Source organism: Oncorhynchus mykiss, chromosome 24, assembly GCF_057628025.1.
Source record: "Oncorhynchus mykiss isolate SJ-2025 chromosome 24, ASM5762802v1, whole genome shotgun sequence".
In the NCBI taxonomy this organism is placed as follows: Eukaryota; Metazoa; Chordata; class Actinopteri; order Salmoniformes; family Salmonidae; genus Oncorhynchus; species Oncorhynchus mykiss.
In genome coordinates, this window is record NC_143045.1 from 21382874 (window position 1) to 21393121 (window position 10248).

Sequence of the window (10248 nt, forward strand, 5' to 3'; positions counted from 1 at the left end):
AACTTGCTCAAGTCAGGATTTCACCCTGTGCTTATTTTATTTGAGGATGATGTGTTTTTTCCCCTTTTTAGGGAATGTGCTATTTGATGTGGAAAGTTAAACAAAGATCGCAATAATCCATTTACTACAATTACTTAATTTCGTATTATGTGTTTAAAGTTATAATCATGTTGATAGGAGTTACAGGGGGGGGGGTATTTTTCAAATAAACCTTTTACATATCAGTCTGCCTAATGATATTATTTAATGGCCTTCATAGTGCATTAGTATAATTTTAACACTGATGTTGTGGCGTGTTTGAGACTTCAAGCTAGAGTTCAATTGGACCTGATTTAGTCTTTTACCCAAGGTCAAATAAAATCACAGAAGGTTTTTGAATATTGTAGAAAGTTTTCAGTTTTCAGAATAAATATGCAGGCAGTTTGTAAACAAAGATACAGCATAAATATAGCTATTTTTGTTTGAATTCAAGCTATTGTAATTCAATTATATGATGATCATGATTTATATACCTCCATATTATAGGAATATGATCCCAGTGACCTGCTATAACATGTCTAACTATAACATGCCAATGAAATGTAACCCACACTACAATCCTGCAATCTGGGCCCTTTATTGTGCTAATCCCATATTTCAGCAGCTATTATACATTATACTCTTTGTCCACAATGGCTGTTGATGACTGAGAGGAGAGAAATGAGAGCAGTCATCCCCCTCTAGATTTACTATCTTTGATAAGCGATATGTTTTGTTTTTTCATGGACAATATTCAACCCAAGTTCAGGTCACTGCCAGGTCCAAACCCAGGCTGCATTTCGTTTTTTCTAGTGACCAGAAAACACATGATCTGTGAAAAAAGGCAGAAAGACCCTGATATGTTTAAGTGTACACGTCATGACAATGACAATGTCATGTATGTGTGTCCATTATCCTCTCTATGGTTTTGTGCACTTCACAAGGGACCATGGTAACCACCCATGTGCTCTAATATGACTCTAATCAAATTTGAACTTTGGGATAACTCTGTAGGAAAAGCGCTATACAAATGAAATGTATGTTTATTATTATTATTTATTCATCAGGATAAATGTTTTCCCTTCCCAGGTGGCTGACCTGACAAGATCAGGTTTTCCACTGACCTTCATGCAGTTCCTTTCAGTCCCACTACTGATTCCAGACTGAAGAAGAAGACTAGATATAGACACTAGATATAGACACTAGACATAGACACTAGATATAGACATGATGCATAATAAGTATGTGGACTCACTCTTCAAAGTCACACAGGGCACGTTTCTTGGTAACGTTTTTGGTGACATTTGCATATCATATTTGGTTTTATTTGAATTGGAGTCACATTGTCTTTTTTTCATAGGTTCATTATGCATATGTGTCTGGGTGGGTGCTTTACATTATTCAGACATGCTCTGTATAATATTAGTACTTTCCCCAACACAGGAAGAATTGAATTTGTTCAAAGTGTTTTTGATTACTGTAATCAGTACTTGCTCACTGTAATGTATTTGAAATGATCATATCAACAAAGGGATTCACTTGATTAGTATATAGGGCTTTAAAGATGACATTTTTAATGTTATGTTAATTACTCACCCAACATAAAAAAAATATAACATTTTAATGCTCATATACTACAGTGCTGAAGCCCCCTCCCTTAAAAGTGGTTGAAAACTAGGTGTGGGTCACCTAAATCGTATTAGAACTTAAAGGAAACAACAAGACGCCCCTCACATTGTGTGTGTGGTCCCTAAAGACCATGAACCATATACTTACCTGATTATTATGTTTCATATAAGCATACAAAGGGGAGCAGGATCACACACAAAGTCATAAAGCCACCTGCCCTATGTTTACCATATAACTTTGAAAGGGACTGTGTAGGGTTTCATGAATTTGCCTCCAGGATAAGTAAGACCTGGTGCTTTATCCCCAAAAGTGAATGGTTCCCACTACCTTAGACAACCCCACCAAGATGGCAATGACCCTGTTTCCAACCAATCCCAAGAAAGTATGAGAACTATATAACTAGTCCTGGTCCCTATATATACAACCTGTCGACAGTAAATGTACTACAGATTGCACACATCTAGGAATATGGAGTCATCCCTTAGCATTTCATGCTAGTCTATAAATTGGATTTTGGATTTGCACATTTTGTGCTTGACATTGACATCTGTGTGTTTTGCTGCAGATCTTCAGCGAGGACAGATTGGTGAGATGGATTTATGGAGCTTCCTCATACTGACTTCCCTGTGGATTGTGGGCCATGATCAGACCATCACCCCTGCTGAATGTGGGGCTTACGCCAGACAACCAGGTATAGTAACTACATCACTTCTACATTTCACCTCTTGTTTACTGTAGCTAATCCTAACCATCTCAGCTTCATCCAAGACAGTGTTTATGATAAAGGATTTGAGGTGGGCCTCCCGAGTGGCACGGCGGTCTAAGGCACTGCATCGCAGTGCTTGAGGCGTCATTACAGACCCAAATTCGATCCCAGGCTGTGTCACAACCGGCCGTGTTAGGGGAGGGTTTGGCCGTGGGGGCTTTAATTGGCTCATCGCGCTCTAGCGACTCCTTGTGGAGGGCCAGGCGCCTTCAGGCTGACTTCGGTCATCAGTTGAACGGTGTTTCCTCCAACGCATTGGTGCAGCTGGTTAAGCGGGCGGGTGTTAAGAAGCGCGGTTTGGCGAGTTTTGTTTCGGAGGATGCATTACTCGACCTTCGCCTCTCCCGAGCCCTTTGGGGAGTTGCAGCGATGAAACAAGATCGTAATAGGATCATAATTGGATTGCAAAAAGGGGGTAAAATACACAAAAAAAGGGTTTGAGGTGGATAGGATTATAGTCTTGTTATTTGAATCATATCTGAAACAGCTATATTGCTTCAGAGCAGGGACACTTAAACTATAGTGGTTTATCTGTATACATTAGCTCAGAATACATTTGAATGTTTTTAATCTTACTCAGTGTCTTCCTGCATCTATCAGAATACACAGACATCTCTGTGGTCTGGGGGACCTCCTCCATTGACCTCGCTATTCAAATCTGCCCTGCCATCTAGTCTGTTGATCCTGAACCACATCATGGATAACACAGTCTGTAAGGGAACTCTGAACACCAGAGTGATTCCTCCTGTCCTCAGATTCAGCTTTCCCCTTTGCCAAGGGGACGCCTGCGGGAGTGTCTTCTTGGTGATTATTAATAGGATAATGTTTATGTATGCTCTCCTCTGCCCTGGAGGAGTGTTGTGATAGAGGGAAGGCTCGCAGCACCACTGACCTTGACTGAGGGGAATGAGGGAGCAGAGAATGTATGTTTCTGTCAGAGGTTTTGACTCCTGTGAAACTTTTAAAACATTTGAAACTTACCTTATCACGAGCTAGAAAGTAACACTAAATTGAACGCCCATTTACGCTAAAGAACAGGTGATGGCTTTCAGTCTAAAAGAAACTTCAAGGGAATGAGAGATCTCGTTTTCTGGTTTGCTTGTGTGCTGAAGAGGTGTCCTTCTGACAGAGAAAAATGCTATTTTGTACACACTATTGTACACAGCAACCTTCAAAGCCACATAGTCAACATGTGTTCCAGGAACAGGAATATTCTCAGACTTCTTCAGCCTCCAGACGTTCAATGTGAGCGCCGTGGTCCGATCATACGACCCCAACATTGGAACGGTCACCTATAATTCTGAGCTCAAGTACTTTTACTCCTGTGCTTACCCTCTGGAGTGCCTCGTCAAGAACACCCTAGTGGACATGTAAGTGAAAATATTTACTGGATATATCGCTTACATTTGAAAATCAGACACTGCTCTGCAATTGAAACTGGGCACCCAAACAGTTGTTTTGTTTGCAGCATGATATTACACAGTTCAAACACAGTTCAAAGCAGTTGATCTTTCTGTGGGGAGAGTGTTAGCCTGGGTCCTGCTGTAGTAATCAGTCAGCTACACTGGATCTAGGTACTCTGTCTGACCTTTCTCTTTTCCCCTCTTCAGGTCAGCCTCCTCCGTTACTGTGAAGAACAACAATGGTAGCTTCATCAGTGAGTTTATCATCTGAGCAATGCCCTGTTAAGGTTAGGACAACACAACCAGCACCTACGTAACACCCCCATTCATGTACACACGGCTGCGACATGGCAAAGTGGCAATTTGCCAATGTGCTGCCACCTTATAAAATAACTCTAAACCTCTACCAACATGTGTAAACATGCCTGATCATATGTCTGATCTTATGTAAGTGTGCTTTTATAATGGTGCCATCTTCCTTTCTTACATCACCAGGATGCAAACTATACCACACCCCTGGTTATCCCTTCTCTTATTGAGCACTAATGTCTACATTCAGGTTTTAGCTGCCAACCTGACTTGCCAGTAAGAACCTTCTTGTTGTGTTCCCTCTTAGCCTAGGTAATAATTAATAATCGAACAGTTTTAGAATGTGTATAAAGGGTACTAGTTGTGATCTGAATTGTCTGACTCAGTTCTGATGACCTCACTCTTTCTCTACAGATACCATGTGCTTCTGGACTGATGGTATGTGTCCGTCTCCCCACTGCTCTCCATCTCAACATTCTTTCATCTCTTTGTATCGTAAGTCAATAAAGAAAAAAACATCTTCAATCAAATATTGAAAAAGTGGTTAGTTGCCCGGTTCATATCAAATGAGTATTCATTGTTTTTTATTTTTATTTTTATATCACCTTTCTTTAACCAGGTAAGCTAGTTGAGAACAAGTTTTTATTTGCATCTGCGACCTGCGAATTAACAAGCGTACAGTCAATAACACAATAGAAAAAAAAGAAAGTCTATATTTAAGTCTATATATTGTAATACTGGGCTTGATTAAACATTTTGCCTCCTTTGCATTCAGACACAGTGCACCTGCTCACTAGATAATTTAACTATCTCCATCCAGGTTCCTCTTTATCTAGTAAGCTCAATGCAAAATGGAGGAGTAGCTACTTTGTCTAGGCACCAAGGGGCCATGTTCAATCATTAATAATCTTTCTGTATCTAGCAGTCTGTTGTCCTGCCTGTGTGCAAATGGGCAATTGTGAGGTGAGGTTCACCTTTTTTGTAAAGCTGCTCCATTGATCAGATGACCACCATGCTGGAGAATGGAGACAGCCAGAAGGCCTGTTTCTACTCTGTGATTGCACCACTTGCAGCAACTTCCAGGTACAGTACTATTGATCTGACCACACAACGTTAGGCCCAATCCATCCACAACAGATGTCACAGCTGTAGTTGTTGTCAGATTTACAAATTAAAGTAAAAAAGTTAGAAAACGAAGGGTATCCTCCAGAAGTCACATTTGGCCTGTCTAAATTTACAGCCCGGTCTCATACACTAAACATAACATAGTAAACGAGGGACACTGTTTGGTATGGTTTTATGAGAGGGAAGGTAAAGGCAAAAAACGAAAGGAGTCTGGTTGGTCGAGGTGGATAGGTAGGCATACAATGCAAATGTCTAGCAACCCAAAGAGTCCTATTTTTGTAACATATCATAGGAATTATAATTCGTAACATATCATACGAAATGGATGATGGACATCCAAAATAATACAATCCATACCAAACGTAATATTTGATACTAATTTCAGTGTTCCGGATTTTTGTTTTCTATGTTACCTCTACCCTCACCTCAGGACCCATCAAGACCATGGCAGAGAGCTGTATGTTCACTCTCTATGTACCTTCAGTATATTCTATATAGCAATATGCTCATAATAGGACGTTATATCTTTCCTAAAAGACATTTGTTAATGTAATGATAATTTCACCATCATTATGTTCAGTAGGCCTACCTATTGTTTTCCAATTCCATTTCCAATACTAACATGTAATGCCAATTTGTTTGGAATAATCTTATGAATACTGTTTTTCTGGGGTTTTTTCAGTCTCTCTTACTTCCAAAGAAGAGGGTACGTTTTTCTTTATCAAGTTAACTCTACTATCATATGACAAATTAGTGGCAGCAAATCCTTCGCTTTTAAAGTTGTTGACATCATTCTAACAGGAAGGTCAGAGTTGCTCAGATGGGAAGAAGCTTTTCCACTGGCTGTTGGTGTAATGTGTCATGTTGCTCCCTCTCCCCTTTGTGCACAGCGCTTTCTGGTGGCCGAGGGAGCAGCTTGGGTACGTCTGTTGGCCTGGGGATTGCTGTATCAGTTCTCATTGTGGTTGGTGTGGCTGCTCCACTGATGGCTGCAACCGGTTAAGCTAATGCCAGTGTCTAAGACTACCATGCCAAAGCCCTTTGGTCATCAGGAGATAGAGACATGACATGAGATTGACAGAGTAGCATTTCAATACTGGTGGAGGTGTGAAAGTAGTGTTCTCTTCTACTCACTCAACCGTGACTATCGTTTTGGCGTTGTTTACATTTCTTTGGATCACTTGAGAAACTGTTTCGGGGGTGGTAACATGAATATTCTCATTGGTTTAAAGCCTTATGGCTCTCCTAGTAAATAACTGTGTTATACCCGGATAAAGCACTAAATAAACTTCAGTTAGTGCTAAATACAGCTGCTAGAATCCTGACAAGAACCCAAAAAATCTGATCATATTACTCCAGTGCTAGCCTCCCTACACTGGCTTCCTGTTAAGGCAAGGGCTGATTTCAAGGTTAGACTGATAACCTACAAAGCATTACATGGGCTTACTCCTACCTATCTTTCCGATTTGGTCCTGCCGTACATACCTACACATACGCTACGGTCACAAGACGCAGGCCTCCTAATTTTCCCTAGAATTTCTAAGCAAACAGCTGGAAGCAGGGCTTTCTCCTATAGAGCTCCATTTTTATGGAATGGTCTGCCTACCCATGTGAGAGACGCAGACTCAGTCTCAACCTTTAAGTCTTTACTGAAGACTCATCTCTTCAGTAGGTCATATGATTGAGTGTAGTCTGGCCCAGGAGTGGGAAGGTGACCGGAAAGGCTCTGGATCAACGAACCGTGCTTGCTGTCTCTGCCTGGCCGGTTCCCCTCTAGCCACTGGGATTCTCTGCCTCTAACCATGCCGTCCCTAGGAGGGGTGCGTCACTTGAGTGGGTTGAGTCGCTGACGCATTCTTCCTGTCTGGGTTGGCTCCCCCCCTTGGGTTGTGCCGTGGCAGAGATCTTTGTGGGCCTTGTCTCAGAATGGAAAGTTGGTGGTTGAAAAGATATCGTTCTAGTGGTGTGGGGGCTGTGCTTTAGCAAAGTGGGTGGGGTTATATCCTGCCTGTTTGGCCCTGTCCTGGGGGTATCATCGGATGGGGCCAGAGTGTCTCCTGATCCCTCCTGTCTCAGCCTCCAGTATTTATGCTGCAGTAGTTTGTGTCGGGGGGCTAGGGTCAGTCTATTATATCTGGAGTACTCCTGTCTTATCCGGTGTCCTGTGTGAATTTAAGTATGCTCTCTCTAATGCTCTCTTTCTCTCTTTCTTTCTTTCTTTCTTTCTTTCTTTCTTTCTTTCTTTCTTTCTTTCTTTCTTTCTTTCTTTCTTTCTTTCTTTCTTTCGTTCTCTCTCTTGGAGGACCTGAGCCCTAGGACCATGCCTCAGGACTACCTGGCATATTGACTCCTTGTTGTCCCCAGTCCACCTGGCCGTGCTGCTGCTCCAGTTTCAACTGTTCTGTCTGCGGCTACGGAACCCTGACCTGTTCACCAGACGTGCTACCTGTCCCAGACCTTATGTTTTCAACTCTCTAGAGACAGCAGGAGCGGTAGAGATGCTCTCAATGATTTGCTATGAAAAGCCAACTGACATTTACTCCTGAGGTGCTGACTTGTTGCACCTTCGACAACTACTGTGATTATTATTATTTGACCATGCTGGTCATTTTTGAACATTTAAACATCTTGTCCATATTCTGTTATAATCTCCACCCGGCACAGCCAGCCTGGTTCCTCTCTAGGTTTCTTCCTAGGTTTTGGCCTTTCTAGGGAGTTTTTCCTGCTTGCTGTTTGGGGTTTTAGGCTGGGTTTCTGTACAGCACTTTGATATATCAGCTGATTTAAGAAGGGCTATATAAATACATTTGATTTGATTTAACAAGTAGGATGAACCGTGACTATGGTAAACACAGATAGTTGACTACTGACCCTGTAAGAAAACCTAATCTTTAGTTGGATAGGCAACATGGACAGTGTAATGTGTATGTACAATCCAGAGCTGCATTTTAAAGTTGAATTCAAAACTTAATATTATTGTAATCTTGATTGTTGTTGCATGTTATATAGAATTAAAGATTAGTTGCAAATGACTGTACCTTGCAATCAAGTGATCTCAGATGCCATAAGGATGAGTGAAAATGATGTATACTTTAAAAAAAATCTGTATTCCAGAAAGATTACTAAAAGTTCATGTTAAGATTAATTTCTTATTTAATTAAGTCATGACCTTTATATCCAAAGGAAGTGAGACTAAGGACTGCCAACTTTTCCTGTCTAAAATAGGACTTTTTCAAATAATATATAATAATAATAATATGACGACCTATAATTTTCTGACGACCTATAATTCTTGTATCATGGATACTCAGGTCGGTTTCTGTTGCTTTACTTTTGGATTGATGCTTAAAAACTTGTAACGAATCTCTTTGTTGTCTGAGGAGGAGTAGGAAGGATCCGACCAATATGCAGCATGGTAAGTGTCCATGTTAATTTATTAGACTGAACACACAAAACCAAAATAACAAAGTGAAAGTAAGAAACTAAACAGTTCTGTCAGGTGAATACACAAAACAGAAAACAACTACCCACAAATCATAGTGGGAACACAGGCTACCTAAGTATGGTTCTCAATCAGAGACAACGATTGACAGCTGCCTCTGATTGGGAACCATACCAGGCCAAAAGCAGAAATACAAAACACATCAAATGCCCACCCCAACTCACGCCCTGACCACACTAAAACAGAGATGTAAAAAAGGAACTAAGGTCAGGACATGACAATGGCTTAGATCCCGCTAACGGGATCGATATGACAACAGCCAGTGAAAGTGCAGGGCGCCAAATTCAAAACAACAGAAATCTTATTATTAAAATTCCTCAAACATACAACTATTTTACACCATTTTAAAGATAAACTTGTTGTTAATCCTACCACAGTGTCAAATTTCAAAAAGGCTTTACGACGAAAGCACACCAAACGATTATGTTAGGTCTGCACCTAGTCACAAAAACACAGCCATTTTTCCAGCCAGAGAGGAGTCACAAAAAGCAGAAATAGAGCTAAAATGAATCCCTAACCTTTGATGATCTTCATCAGATGACATTCATAGGACTTCATGTTACACAATACATGTATGTTTTGTTCGATAAAGTTCATATTTATATTCAAAAATCTCAGTTTACATTGGCGCGTTACGTTCAGTAATGTTTTGCTTCCAAAACATCCGGTGATTTTGCAGAGAGCCACATCAATTTACAGAAATACTCATCATAAATGTTGATGAAAATACAAGTGTTATGCATGGAACTTCAGATAAACTTCTCCTTAATGGAACCGCTGTGTCAGACTTCAAAAAAGCTTTACCGAAAAAGCACACCATGCAATAATCTGAGTACAGTGCTCAGACAACAAAACAAGCCATACAGATATCCGCCATCTTGTGGAGTCAGCAGAAGTCAGAAATAGCATTATAAATATTCACTTACCTTTGATGATCTTCATCAGAATGCAATTCCAGGAATTCCAGTTCCACAATAAATGTTTGATTTGTTCGATATAGTCCATCATTTATGTTCAAATACCTCTTTTTGTTTGGGCGTTTAGTACAAAATCCAAACTCATGAGGCACGGGCAAGTCCAGGCGAAATTTCAGACAAAAAGTCATATTGCAGTTCGTAGAAACGTGTCAAACGAAGTATAGAATCAATCTTTAAGATGTTTTTAGCATAAATCTTCGATAATGTTTCAACCGGAGAATTCCTTTGTCTGTAGAAATGCAATGGAACAGAACTCTCACATGAGCGTGCGTGATCAGCTCATGGCACTCTGGCAGAGCCCTGACTCAATCAGTTCTCATTCCCCCCTCCGACACAGTAGAAGCATCAAACAAGGTTCTAAAGACTGTTGACATCTATTGGATGCATTAGGAAGTGCTATATAAACCACATAGACACTGTATATTCGATAGGCAATGACTTGAAAAACTACAAACCTCAGATTTCCCACTTCCTGGTTGGATTTTTTTCTCAGGTTTCTGCCTGCCATATGAGTTCTGT

The 10248-nt window shown here is 40.6% G+C and overlaps 1 long non-coding RNA gene across 4 annotated transcripts; it reads left to right on the top strand.

Annotated features, from left to right (window-relative positions):
- Positions 1-3108: 3108 nt before the first annotated feature.
- LOC110503978 (uncharacterized) lies at positions 3109-5765 on the top strand. Of its 4 annotated transcripts, XR_005039416.2 has the most exons (6): positions 3258-3783; positions 4024-4103; positions 4312-4401; positions 4540-4620; positions 5051-5208; positions 5681-5765. It is a non-coding gene; the product is annotated as an uncharacterized LOC110503978 (long non-coding RNA). The 4 variants fall into 4 exon arrangements; XR_016491383.1 differs by lacking the exon at positions 4312-4401 and having other exon boundaries at positions 3109-3783; XR_016491384.1 differs by lacking the exon at positions 4312-4401 and having other exon boundaries at positions 3114-3783; positions 5048-5208.
- The last annotated feature ends 4483 nt before the right edge of the window (positions 5766-10248 follow it).